This window comes from Portunus trituberculatus, chromosome 33 (assembly GCF_017591435.1).
Source record: "Portunus trituberculatus isolate SZX2019 chromosome 33, ASM1759143v1, whole genome shotgun sequence".
In the NCBI taxonomy this organism is placed as follows: domain Eukaryota; kingdom Metazoa; phylum Arthropoda; class Malacostraca; order Decapoda; family Portunidae; genus Portunus; species Portunus trituberculatus.
The window spans coordinates 5,184,699-5,199,768 of NC_059287.1; the positions used below are offsets into that span (position 1 = coordinate 5,184,699).

The following is a 15,070-nucleotide window of genomic DNA, read 5'->3' on the forward strand; positions in this document are numbered from 1 at the left end:
CAGAAATTTATACCAGACATGTACACTACAGACATTCACACCCCTGATGTTTACACCACATAAAAAGAAGAATTGAAATCAGTCAAGGACCTACTAAAAAATCTAAACGACGAAGATAGGCAGAACCTAGGGGAGGAAGTACAGGAAATACATAGAATGGGACCTTACCAAGATGGAACAACAAGGCCAATAAAGATACTACTAAAATCACAAGCAGCAACAGAAGAGATATTATGTAGAACTACAAAACTCTGGGAAACAGAAGGCTGCAAGGATATATATATATATATATATATATATATATATATATATATATATATATATATATATATATATATATAAGAAAAAATAGAAATGAGGAAGAAAGGAAGAGATACAACGTACTGGCGGCATTCTCCCAAGATGATGAAGAAAAAAAAAAAAAAAAAAAAAAAAAATCATGAATGCAGGATTGATGGGCCTTGGGTTTAAAGCAAGGCTCTGATTGTTGGTATTTTCATGTGCAGTGGCATGACAGACCGTGTATGGAAATCTAAACGCCATTGGTTACTGCCATTTCATAGTGAACCATCAAGAATATATATAATATGGATCCAGTGACAGGAGCAAACATGCAAGCGACTGAATGTTGAATGCCAATATTCACAGTTTAAAGAAAATGAATGTAAATGTCATGGTAGACTGCACGCCAAACTAAATATCCCAGTAGATCGCATGCTAAAGTGGCACCAAATCAGCAATGCTCACAGAATATCACAGACTCCTACTGAAAAATGCCATATAGAGCCTCCCAGAAGATGGGTCATTGTCAACTTACTTAATAGGACCTGGGGACAGAGTATACATCATTGTAGAGAATAAATGTAATTCTTTCAATTCAAAGTTATTACAGAGCAATGAAGCCAGTAGCATGTAACAAAACAATACCATGGAGATAAAACACACTGCTAACAAACAAACAAGGAGAGCAACATTAATAATCTCTATCATGCTGAGTACCCAACTAGCACCACTACCAGCTGGGGTGGCCACCAGTTATATCACTACACAATGAGGCACAACAGCCTCAGGCCAGCTCTCAAGAGACACCTAACTATATTGTAAGCAGAGAGCCTACCACTGAACAAGTAAAAATAAACAGAGAAGCCTTGCTAAGATGAACCTCTCAGTAACGGATTTTGCTCAATAACAAACTGGTCAGACACTAACAAATTTATTTGTGGGACAGCCATGGCAATTTTTTTTCCTCAATATGGTCAGACACTAACCAATTTATTTGTGGGACAGCCATGGCAATTTTTTTTCCTCAATATCTCAATTATGTTTGCTAGACCAGTGACATAGGTGAAGATACTTAAGCCAATAGCTACCATATGGCTGGAGGGCTGATCAAGGCATCAGTAGTATGTTCAGGTTGTACTGCACTGGGGGAGCATGGACATTGGTCTTTGGTTAACCCCTTCAGTACCATGACGTGTTTTCATATTTATTGTGCTTACTATTTGGCAATTTTATACAGCTTCAGAACTTATGTGGAGATTGAAATAGTGAACTCTGTGGCCATTAATCCTCTAACCTCTATAAACCCTTCCTAATGTCAATAAAATCGTCTAATTACATCCAAAACTTGTGGTAAAAATGCGTCCTAGTACTGAAGAGGTTAAGTATGATCACCTGTAGCACTTTGACTATACCAAGTATTGGGTTCCCTGCAAAGTCACCAAAATGCCTATGTGCAGGGTCAGTCTGCACAAGTTTGGTATTATATAACCTATCAAGACTGTTGTTGTGGTATTCATGTTCACATGTCGGTGCTCATGTTCGTGACATATTGAGGCGAGTGCCAAGCTTCACTACTTGGTGGTCTTTCAAGTCAAGATCTTTTGGTGGTGAGTAACCTCCACATCTGTGTTCTCCTCCATAGTAGGAAAATGGGACATCAGATTTTGGAAGCTGGTTTGAAAACATTGCCAGCCAGCCAGGTGGCAAGATGTCGACATGAACACCAGCATTCATGATGGGACAAGTGAACAGACTTGGACGTAGTTGCCGGGCATAAGGGGATGGCAATGTAACAGTGTCAACATGTAAGCCAATGAGTGATCTGCCAACAATCTTAGAAGCAAGATACTTCCACATGCAGCCTAACATTGAGGTGGTAAGTAAATAGAAATATCAGTGCATTCTTAAGAAGTATTAATGTAAAACTGTGATTGTAGGATCCTGGTGAAATGGCAGAAATAGACTAACTATGGTTTGTTTTCATCTGAGAGGAAGAAGTGTGGGAAGGAAAATCCCCTAGAGTCTATAGGCTTTATAAGCTCATGGTCAAAACATAGTTTCACAGCCAATTACGGATTTGTGGGCGTGATTGAAACCAAGACCAACATGGTAATTGACTTTGTTTTTCTGTCTAAGTATTGCAGAGTGTGTACAGACAACAAGGACCATGATAGAAATGAACATGGTGGCAGTAGCATAAAAGTAAGTGTGACAGGAACTTCCATGGCAGCTCACCAGCAATGGAAGTTGAAGGTTGGAAAATCCTTTGGAAGAGGAGTGTGGAGAAATGTAAATTCAGGTAAGTGTCTGTAATCTCTGTTAGTGACGCTGTTGTTCAGGATATGAAGCCACAAGGAGACAAAATTGTCCTGGAAAAAACTGAATGTGCTAATCATGTGCAGAAAAGGCTGAGTATAACACATCTTCAAGCTAAACAGGTGCATAAGCTGGGTGGCCAGAAAGAGAATGCACTCACTCGAGAAAGGTAATGCGACTGGCTGGGTATTTTGCCAGTGCAACAAAGCAGAACACACCATTGAGGACATGAAGAGGGCAATTTATGCAACACTTTGCCATTGCAGCAGCACTGATGCCAAGCCTCAGCACAGTGGATCCCCAGATGGGAAGAGAAGCCGCTGTGGTACAGTGGAATCATGCATGCTTTGTGGTCCGAGGGGTCTCCAAGCGCATGGGTTCAAATCCTGTCCTCGGTCCGAGTGTAGGTTGGGCTTCCTCACTTGGGGCAACGGTTTCATAGCGAGTGGGCTTTGAGATAAGAGGTACCACAAAAAGTACCCCCTTTAGCCCATACATTCTAGTGAAAAACCCACATAGTATAAAAAAAAAAGTTGGCGTTTTGCCAAGTGAGCAATGGCAAAAGATCTTCCAATACCCTCTTATAAGAACCACATGCACATATAGCTTACCCTGCCATTGGTAAGGAACATCATGCCAGCTTTCATATGCATATGTAACAACAAACTTTTAGAGAAGTGCAAAGGTGACACCCAAAACAACAATGAATGCCTGGAAAATGCAATCTGGAACGAACTGCTGAAGACAAAGTTTTATTCACAGCTAAGGAAGGAGTATGGTGTTCACTGAGTTGTTACCAAATTCAACCTTCGCTCTGTGGCAGGTGAAGCTGAAGCATTTGGCACAGCAGGGAACGAGATTCTGGAGACAAGGAACAGGAAGTGGATCTCACTTTTGATAGCAGAAGCTAAGAAGAAAGATAAAATCAAGGAAAAAAAAATCAGAAAAATACATGTGGAGGAGGAGAATAGGAAAGCAGAGGGAGAAATATACCTAACTGGGGAACCAATCTTGATTAGGACCAAAAAATCTACTCGGAGAGGATCGTTTCATGGAGAAAAGGGAAGGTGCCTACTGACGGTTAAAATGAACCATAATTCTATGAAACAGCATTCTTAAGACACCCACCAATGAGGTAAATCTACTGGCAAAAAAGGCACAAAAAACCAGAACTAGGAATTCTGATAGTGTCACCACAAGGCAAATAGCTCACAAAATTAAGTATTAAATATAGAAACAATTAGGTTATTCTTTGTGTGCAGTTTCTCTATAGATTAACACACAACATATAATAAATCTACCAATTTTGATAAACACCATGTGGGTGCTAAACTTATAAAACTTTAAGAGCCATATCTCAAAACATGTATAAAATCAACCATTACACATGTTGCCCTGAAATTTAGTGTATTTATTGACAGGGATTGGGGTAACATTTTCTCAGACCAGTTTTTCCTTAAAGTGATTTGAAAGTTTTTAATGAGCTAAAATAACAGCTTTTCATGCTGTTTTGATGATGTCATGAAATGCAGAAACTTTAAAAGTCATATCTCATGATGTATGGAGAAACTGGAAAAAAAAAGTTCTCTACATTTCTTTAGGCATCTTTCAAGTACGTCCATAGGATCTAGAATTGATGTCACTCATATCAATGGGGAAGTCAGGACTGCAATTCAAAACATGCATCCGCCTATTGGCCATGGCCTGTAAGAAGGCAGAATAGTCTTATTTAATAGTCACACCAGCACGATTTAGCTGGGTAAGGATCACGGAAGCACAAATTTTGAGAATGAATTGATATCAAGCTAGCAATCACTATCCAAGCAAAGTGATCACTGAAAGTCTCTTGGTTCTGGATAGAAATCTGGAGTTGTGCAAGGGATGAACGCTTGTATCTTGTAGGTTGGGTAGCTTGTATCGTCTGGTCCCCAGATCTCCATGAAGGAAGAAAAAGTAAAGTTTAAGGAATCTAAAAATTAAAAGGCAACAGGTTCATACAAAATTAAGAGAGAATTCTATAAAGCATTATAATATATTAAAAAAAATCTTATAGTTTGCAAACAGAGTTTTAGGGAAATAATAGAAAAAGGAAAAGTTTCTGAGTCAGAAAGAATAAAAAAAAAAAATTATGATAACTAACAAACATATAGATCAAAGTTATTGGAGTTAGACCAATAGCAGTAACAAATATATCTTAAACTATTTACGTCAAATAGTGTAAAAGAAAATATAAAAAGGCACCTAATAAAATTATTGACTAAAGAAAACCAGAATGGATTTACAAAAACAGGAGGAAAAGATAATTTAATTTTAGAATACTGTGTAGAAAAAGTAGACAGTAAGCCCCCGCACTTCGCGAATGAATTAGTCTGGCGAAACTACCGCCAAATGCGAATTTCGCCAAACACGAGTTCTTTATACCATATAAATTGCCTAAGAATGCCTCAATCAGTCTTTGGTCGTTGCCAAAGTCCCTCTTTTGATTCCTAAAATACCATCTTTCGAGCTGAAATAAAATCTTTTGTCTTCACAAATTAGAACACATGTACAAAACAGACCAATAAACAAGCATTTGTGATACTTTCCTCATTTGTACTCCAGTTTTTTCACCCGTTTGCCTCGCCCACTTTCGTCCTTGCTGCCACTACCATTGTCCTTACCCCCACCGGTACCACCTGTTGCGCTGGTAGAGGCCATGTTGGCAGTAAATCGCCAGAATTCATTCCCACGCTAGCAGAACAGAGGTAGCACAAACAAAATTGCTGACGGGGACTCTCACGCTACATTCTGATTGGTTTAGAGAGAGGTCTGACATCACAGGGGAGCCGCGTGGTTTGCCATGCGGCTGCCAAGTTTGAATTCAAATTGATAAACATGCACTCAGTAGTCCATGACCACCCTACCACCAAAAGTGATTTTCGCCAAGTGCGTGGGTTTACTGTATTAACCCCTTCAATACGGTGACGCCTATGTAGGCGTCATGAAGCCCCAGTATCAAATACAGTGATGCCTACGTAGGCGTCATATTTCTTTTCTGAGCTTTCTTGAGTTCAGTTGTCCCGTATAGTGTGTTGGATACCAACTACACACGCCGTATGCTGTCCTTGAAATCCTAGTGCTCCTCTCACCATCCTTGTCTCCACCAATCACTAAAAATAAGCTACATGCATCCCGCCTTGTGTCTAAAATTACCCAATGGCATAGACTGTTCCCATCTCTCTCTCTCTCTCTCTCTCTCTCTCTCTCTCTCTCTCTCTCTCTCTCTCTCTCTCTCTCTCATCTCCTTTCCTCCTCCCCTCTCCTCTCGAAGATAAGTTACATCGTCCTGCCTTGTAACATTTGTGAAAACACACACACACACACACACACACACACACACACACACACACACACACATACACACACACAGATGAAGGAATACCTAGATGAAGGAATGATGAAGAAGATATTATACACCTTAATAAGACCCCAGCTAGAATATGCAGCATGTGTCTGGTCACCGCATATGAAGAAAAATGTGAAGAAGGTAGAAAGGGTACAAAGGCTGGCAACAAGGATGGTACCAGGACTCAGGGAGTTAGACTATGAGGAAAGACTGAGGAAGCTGGGGCTGACCACATTAGAAGAGAGAACAAGAGGAGACATGATAACTATGTATAAATTGGTGAACAAGATTGACATACTGGACAGAGAGTTGATAAAGGTGACCACAAGTAATTATCTCCGAGGACATGGAAAAAGCTAATAAAGGACATCTGTCTAAATGACGTGAGAAAATACAGTTTCCCCATCGTAGCATTGATAAGTGGAATAAACTGAGCAGTCATGTCGTTGACGCGGTGTGTCAATCAGATGAAAGAGAGATATGACAGGAATGGACAAGGAGACAGGACACAGAGAGCTTAGCTCGGACCTGTAATACACAAATAGGTAAATACAAATAGGTAAATACAAGAGTGCACACACACACACACACACACACACACACACACACACACATGGAGCAAATGAAAAGTGGAAGGAATTTATAAAAATATACAAAGAAGGTGAGAAAAATTTGTACCAATAAGACAACATAGAGAAGTTGGAAAGCAGGACTGGTTTAACGATAGATGTGAAAAGGCTAGAACAAGAAAAGAGGATGCATGGAAGAGGTGGAGAAGGAAAAGACGGATTAAGCAGTGGGAAAGTTACAAAAGAGCAAGAAATGAATATGTGTTGATTAGAAGAGAAGAAAGAAAGAAACAAGAAAAGGATATAATTGATAAATGTAAAGACCAACCAAGGCTTTTTACAGACATGTGAACAACAACATCAAAAATAGAGAAAGTATTGAAAGTTTAGAAGTAAATGGAGTATGCAGTGAAGATCCCAGGAAATGGCAGAGGCTATGAATGGATGCTTTCGGAAGGTATTCACAAAGGAGACTGCTTTTGACAAACCACTGGTAATGGAACAGAAAGGGATTATGAAGGAGTTTCAAGTAACTGTGGAGGAGATCAAGAATATGATGGGGAGTTTAGAAGTGAGAAAAGCTGTGGGACCTGATGGGGTATCAGGATGGATTTTAAGAGAATGCAGGAGCAACTGGCAGAAAAAGTTTGTGAAGTAATTGATGCCTCATTAAGGGAAGGTGTAGTGCCCCAAGACTGGAAAAGAGCTAACATTGTCCCAATCTATAAATCAGGTAACAAGAGAGACCCATTGAACTATAGACCAGTGTCACTTACAAGTGTGGTAGCTAAGATGTGTGAGAGGGTGGTGAAGAATAGATGGACAGACTTCTTGGAGAAAAATGACATACTTTGTGAGTGTCAATTTGGTTTTAGAAAAGGGCGTTCATGCACGACAAACCTGATATGTTACTATTCGAGGGTGATAGATGTAATACAGGAAAGAGATGGTTGGGCTGATGGAATATATCTGGATTTAAAAAAGGCCTTTGATAAGGTACCACACCAGAGACTGATCTGGAAACTTGAAATGGTAGGAGGAGTGCATGGCAGTTTACTAAAATGGATGGAAGACTTTTGGTAGGAAGAGAAATGAGAACAATAATTAAGGACAGACCATCAGAATGGGGCTTGGTGGAGAGTGGAGTTCCACAGGGATCAGTGTTGGCACCAGTAATGTTCGCAGTCTACATAAATGACATGGTGGATGGGGTGTCCAGTTATGTGAGCCTATTTGCAGACGATGCAAAATTGTTAAGAAAAGTGAGATGTGACAAAGATTGCGAACTACTCCAGGAAGACTTGGACAGAATATGGAAATGGAGCTGTACATGGCAAATGGAGTTCAACACGACAAAATGCAAGAAAATAGAGTTTGGCAAGAGTGAAAGAAGAATCAGGAGTATGTACAAGATAGGAAATGAAGACATAAAACCAGTCATGAAGAAAAGACCTTGGGGTGACAATTACCAATGACCTATCGCCAGAGAGACATATAAACAAAATAATTGGAGAAGTATTGAACTTATTGAGGAACATAAGAGTGGCGTTCAGTATATTTAGATGAAGAAATGATGAAGAAAATAATTACTGCAATGATAAGACCGAGGCTTGAATATGCAACAATACAGTGGGCTCGAACTTAAAGAAACACATAAGGAAACTAGAGAAAGTACAGAGGGCTGCAACAAAATGGTGCCTGACTTAAGAGATTTGACTTATGAAGACAGACTGAAAAGAATGCAACTTCCGACCCTGGAAAACAGAAGAGAAAGGGGAGACCTGATAGCAATATACAGAGTGATGATTGGCATGGAAAAATGGATAGGGAAGATCTGTGTATGTGGAATGAAAGAATGTCGAGAGGGCATGGGAAAAAACTAAAATGGCCACTTATAGGAGAGATGTGAAAAATATAGCTTCCCTCATAGAAGGGTGGAAGCATGGAATAGTTTAGACGTGGAAGTGGTCAACGCAAGGAATATTCATGATTTTAAGAAAAAGCTGGACATTAATAGATATGGAGACGGGACAACACGAGCATAGCTCTTTTCCCGTATGTTACAATTAGGTAAATACAATTAGGTAAATACACACACACACACACACACACACACAGGAGTTCAACATGACAAAATGCAAGAAAATAGAGTTTGGCAAGAGTGAAAGAAGAATCAGGAGTATGTACAAGATAGGAAATGAAGACATAAAAACCAGTCATGAAGAAAAAGACCTTGGGGTGACAATTACCAATGACCTATCGCCAGAGAGACATATAAACAAAATAATTGGAGAAGTATTGAACTTATTGAGGAACATAAGAGTGGCGTCAGATATTTAGATGAAGAAATGATGAAGAAAATAATTACTGCAATGATAAGACCGAGGCTTGAATATGCAACAATACAGTGGGCTCCGAACTTAAAGAAACACATAAGGAAACTAGAGAAAGTACAGAGGGCTGCAACAAAATGGTGCCTGACTTAAGAGATTTGACTTATGAAGACAGACTGAAAAGAATGCAACTTCCGACCCTGGAAAACAGAAGAGAAAGGGGAGACCTGATAGCAATATACAGAGTGATGATTGGCATGGAAAAATGGATAGGGAAGATCTGTGTATGTGGAATGAAAGAATGTCGAGAGGGCATGGGAAAAACTAAAATGGCCACTTATAGGAGAGATGTGAAAAATATAGCTTCCTCATAGAAGGGTGGAAGCATGGAATAGTTTAGACGTGGAAGTGGTCAACGCAAGGAATATTCATGATTTTAAGAAAAGCTGGACATTAATAGATATGGAGACGGGACAACACGAGCATAGCTCTTTTCCGTATGTTACAATTAGGTAAATACAATTAGGTAAATACACACACACACAAATACAAAAACAAATTTTCTAATCTCTCTCTCTCTTCTCTTCTTCTCTCTCTCTCTTGAAAGATAAGCTACATGCGTTGTGTCTAAAATATTAGAAATGTCACTCTCTCTTTCTTCTTTTCTCCGAGAGAAGGACTTTCCTCTTCAAGGAATATAGTGAAAAAAAATAGCAGCATAATACAAAGAGACAAGTATGACAAGCTTGCATGAGTTTCCGTCGGGCAAGAGACTAAAAGATATCATAGGGCGGCTTTTAACATCCGCCAAGGGGTTAAGAAAAGAGGGCTCCGCATGTGATGGCAGTCAACTTTCCAAAAGCTTACAATGCAGTGAAAATGGACAAATTAATAAAGATACTAATGGAATATAAAATTCACACTTAAATATAATTGACAGAGTGACTGGTAAGTACAGAAAGTCCTCGTTATACGGTACATATGCGTTCCTGAAAACCTTACTGCATATCGAAATTACCGTATACCGAACCCATTATAACATGAATAATAGGGAATGATTCCAGCACGTCAAAAGACACCACTACAGAAATGAAAATACATGAAAATAGTAAATAAAAAAAAAAAAAAAAAAAAAAAAAGTTAAGTACTGAGGAAAAGAAATAAACAGACAATGTTTTTATTTAGCTTTCACTCACCATGTATTCTATCAGATGATGTCCCTTCCAAGGCTAAGGGACAGTAGGGATTTCAGCCCTTACTCATCTTCGGCTGAGCTGGGAGACGAGGATAAGACGTCGTCGTCTGCACTGTCAGAAGCATATGTGGAAGGGCCAGCTGTAGCAGGGTCGGCACGTTTCACTGGTTTGAAGATAGAGGATATGTAGGAAGGGCCAGTTGTAGCAGGGTCGGTACGTTTCACTGGGTTGAAGGAGGAGGATATGGAGGAAGAGCCAGCTGCAGAACCGTCGGTAGCGGATGTGGAAGGGCCAGCTGTAGCAAGATCGGCAGGTGTGACAGGGACGGCATGTCTGACTGGCTTGAAGAACGAGTAGATGGAAGACTGTTTGGTTTTTCTTGTTTTTTCACCATAGATTTCTTGATAACTCGACACTTTTCTCTACGTCATGAGCCACTTTGCTACTCCTGGCAGGATTTGGGTCACGTTCCTTCAGGGTTTTCAGATACCACTGAGACATTCTCTAAGAGTTTTGATGTCCAGGCCACACAGAGGTTCTTCTTCCTCGTCTCTTTTCTGCCTCCTGTGATGCCTTGTCTAGCTCTATAAGTTCATCATTTGAGAGAGGTTCAGCATGGCTTTCCAAAAGATCTTGAACATCATCATTATCAACTTCATCGAAGCCAGCTCTATGGCACAGATTTACTATGTAATTTCTGATCGCACCGATGTCGCCTTCAGGGAAGTGGAAGTGCATTCTGGATACTTTATTCCACGCCAAGTTCATGGTAGACGTCTTCACTTCGTCCCAAGATGACTTGATGTTATCTAAGGCGTGCTTGATGTTATACGACTTCCACCATTCTCTGATAGTGGGTTTGCCAGGCCTATCTGTGCCCTTCATCAGTTGCTGCATGGTTTGCTGCTGGTAGTAGACTTAAATGTTTGCCAAATTATTATGAATATATTTGTGAAATAGAAATATTCCATTCATTCATCTAATTAGTAATGCATGTAAGGAATATGTAATGCAGTAAAAAAAAAAAAGGGGAAGGGGAAGAGATAACAGGCTCGAAGGGTGGTCAAGTTAAAGTCAGTACTGTGAGTGGCGGGGAGGTGTGGCATGGATGACGTCATCACCTCTGCTCCCCAGCGCTGGGCCCTCTCGGATGAAATTAGGGATAGATGTGAATTTTTCTTAGCGTATATCAAATCGAGGGTAGTAATTTCCAAATACCGTAACTGTGATTTTACCGGATAAAGAACTACCATATAACGAGGACTTAAATGCACATAGACAATACAACAGACATTGTCCTGGGAGATAAAGATATTAGCAACACTATAATCAGTGGCATTAGGCAGAGATGCATAGCCTCCATAACCATATTCAAGATACTGACCTATGTCATAATAGATCAATTAGAAAAACATGGGGGGTTCCTAAATGACAATCTCAATGTACGTGCATAATTTCATACAGATGTCAGGTTACTTATGGCAAAGACAAAGGAAGAAATGTGCATGATGATAGATTTATTTACTAACTAACCTAAGTAACCACACATGCCTCAGGATAAATAAAGAAAAGAGCATAATATCATAATACTTAATAAAAAGAACAACCCAAACAATAAAACACATCACAGTAACATAGGATATCAAATATCTAGTGATAACAGTAAATAATAAGAAAAATTATTTGAAAACTCAAAGATCATCCCATTGAAAAGGCCAATATATCAGCAATCCTAATGTATCCTGTAATAGCCCAAAGTTGTAATAATATTCCGATTGGCAAAACATTTTGGAAAAGCAGTGGGCTGTCCACAGTATTATAAGTGTACTGGTGAGGGAGGAAGACCCAGTGTCACTAATTGCTGCCACCACTGTATTGGTCCCTGGCACTAGTGTACTGGTCCCATGTACTAGGTACAGACCGTTTACCCTTTCTGCCCTCCCTCAGATAAGTCAAAACTAATGGGGTAAAGAAAAAATAAACTTTAATGAAAAAAAAGTAACAAAAATATACTTTTTCTTCTCTACTGGTTGACAATGCTGTTACATCAACAGGTACACTAATGGGTGGAGGCTGAACAGCACTTCCCATATATTGTCAAGTATACCGACAGGTGCTATAGGCCATAAAAAAAAAAAAAAAAAAAAAAAAAAAAAAAAAAAAAAAACATACAGGACCCTAACATATCAGGGTGGCATTTAATCACATAAATAAAAGTATAATGGTGAAAATCATAACCACTATGATCAAACCCAGACTTGAATATGCAGCAGTGGTGTGGTCTCCATATAAGCAAGAGAATATCAGAAATTAGAAAGAATTCAAAGGACAGCTACAAAGATGGTGCTGGAGATGAAGAACCTTACCCATGAAGACAGACTGAAGGAAATGGGACTACCAACTGAAAGATAGACAGGAAAGAGGGGATCTAATAATGATGTATAAAATAGTAAACTGGATGGAAAAGATAGATAGATAAGACCTGGTATCACTGACAGAAGATGGAGATAGATGGACAAAAGGGCAATCCAACAAGATCATGAAGAGCCAATGTTTAAGAAATATTAGAAACTTTAGTTTTTCACATAGAATGGTGGATATCTCAAACAGCTTGAGTGAATAGATTGTCACAGCAGAAAATGTGCATATATTTAAGGAAAAGTTGGATAAAAGTAGATATGGAGACAGGTCACTTCGAGCCCTGCCCAAACCCTGTAAACACACAATACACACACACACACACACACACACACACACACACACACACACACACACAGGGAGGAAGAAAGAAAATTTGAAAAAGATATTGTAGACAAGAGTAAGGAACATCCAAAATTGTTTTACAGGTTCATAAATGGTAAACTTAAAAAGAGAGAGTCCATTGAAAGATTAAAAGGAGAGCAAGGGATAGTAGATGACCCTAAGAATATAGCGGAATTGCTAAATAATAGGTTTCAGCAAGTATTTACTGAAGAAACAATGTTTGTAAAGCCACAGAATGTACAAGGAAATGTGCACATGGAGGACATTAAGATACCTAAAAGGAGTTATATAAAATGTTGGAGGAACTTAAAGATGATAAAGCGATGGGACCAGATGAAGTTTCAGGAAAATTATTGAAGGAGTGTAGAGAAGAATTGATTGATCCATTATATGATATTATAAGGTGTTCATTAGAAACAGGGGAAGTACCAGTAGAGTGGAAGAGAGCTGAAGTGGTGCCCATTTATAAGGGAGGCAGTAAGGAAGAGCCTCTTAACTATAGACCTGTGTCTCTAACAAGTGTGGTCGGTAAGATTTGTGAGAGGGTGATAAAGAAATATTGGATACGGTTCCTGGAGGATCATAAGTTATTATCGGATCATCAATTTGGCTTCAGGAAAGGGAGGTCATGTGTAACAAATCTACTGAGCTTTTATTCAAGAGTGGTTGACAAAATACAGGAGAGAGAGGGATGGATGGACTGTGTATATTTGGATTTAAAGAAAGCTTTTGACAAGGTACCTCATGAGAGACTGTTATGGAAAGTAGAGATTTATGGAGGACTGAAAGGAAAAGTGTTAAAGTGGATGGAAAACTACTTGAGATGGAGGGAGATGAGAACGGTAATAAAGGATGCAAGGTCGGACTGGTTGGTGGTGGAGAGTCGAATCCCACAAGGCTCAGTGCTGGCACCAATACTTTTCCTTGTATATATTAATGACATGCCAGAGGGAGTAAACAGTTATATTAATTTGTTTGCGGATGATGCGAAGTTGTGTAGGTGTGTGAAGAGTGAAGAAGATTGTGAAATTTTACAGGCAGACCTGGATAAGATTTGGAAGTGGAGCAAGAGGTGGCAAATGGAATTTAATCTGAGCAAAAGTCATGTGATGGAGATGGGAAAGAGTGGAAGACGGCCAAGAGGGTCATATAAGATGGGTGAAGAAGTAGTGTTGAAAAAGGTGGAAAAGGAAAAGGATTTGGGAGTGATAATACAAGACCATGGGCAGTTTGAGGCTCATATTGATAAGATGTTTGGAGAAACGTATAATTTGATAAAAATATTGGATTAGCCTTCCATTATATGGATAAAGATATGATGAAGAAATTAATTAGTATGGTAATTAGACCAAGATTGGAATATGCTGGAGTGGTTTGGTCCCCTTATAAAAAGAAGCATATAAGGAAGTTGGAGAGATTGCAGAGAATGGCAACAAAAATGGTTCCGGAATTGGCAGAAATGACCTATGAGGAGAGATTAAAAGAAATGAATTTGCTTACCTTGGAACAAAGAAGAGAAAGAGGAGATTTAATACAGGTTTATAAACTGTTGAATGGACTGGATGAAGTGGATAATGAGCAAATGATGTTGAGAGAGGAAAACTTAAATAGAACTACAAGATCGCATAGTAAAAAGATAGCCAAGGGAATATGCTTGAAGGATGTGAAAAATATAGTTTCCCACAAAGATGTGTGGAGGTGTGGAATGGTTTGAGTGAGGAGGTGGTGTCAGCAAGGAGTGTGCATAGTTTTAAAGGAAAGTTGGATGTGTGTAGATATGGAGAGAGAAATCTAGAAGAAATGAAGAATATAAAGTGGGAAGATGGAATTATGCCAAGACAGATTTTGGAAACCTAAAGAAATTCTTTCAAGAGACAAATTGATGAAATTCAAGAGTGCTAAGGAGCAAATGAAAAGTGGAAGGAATTTATAAAAATATACAAAGAAGGTGAGAAAAATTTGTACCAATAAGACAACATAGAGAAGTTGGAAAGCAGGACTGGTTTAACGATAGATGTGAAAAGGCTAGAACAAGAAAAGAGGATGCATGGAAGAGGTGGAGAAGGAAAAGACGGATTAAGCAGTGGAAAGTTACAAAAGAGCAAGAAATGAATATGTGTTGATTAGAAGAGAAGAAAGAAAGAAACAAGAAAAGGATATAATTGATAAATGTAAAGACCAACCAAGGCTTTTTACAGACATGTGAACAACAACATCAAAAATAGA

At 39.1% G+C, this 15,070-nt stretch overlaps 1 long non-coding RNA gene across 1 annotated transcript in view; it reads right to left on the reverse strand.

Moving 5' to 3' along the window:
- The window catches only part of LOC123512326, a 44,870-nt gene that overhangs the window by 17,545 nt on the left and 12,255 nt on the right, over positions 1-15,070 (reverse strand). The window lies entirely within an intron of this gene.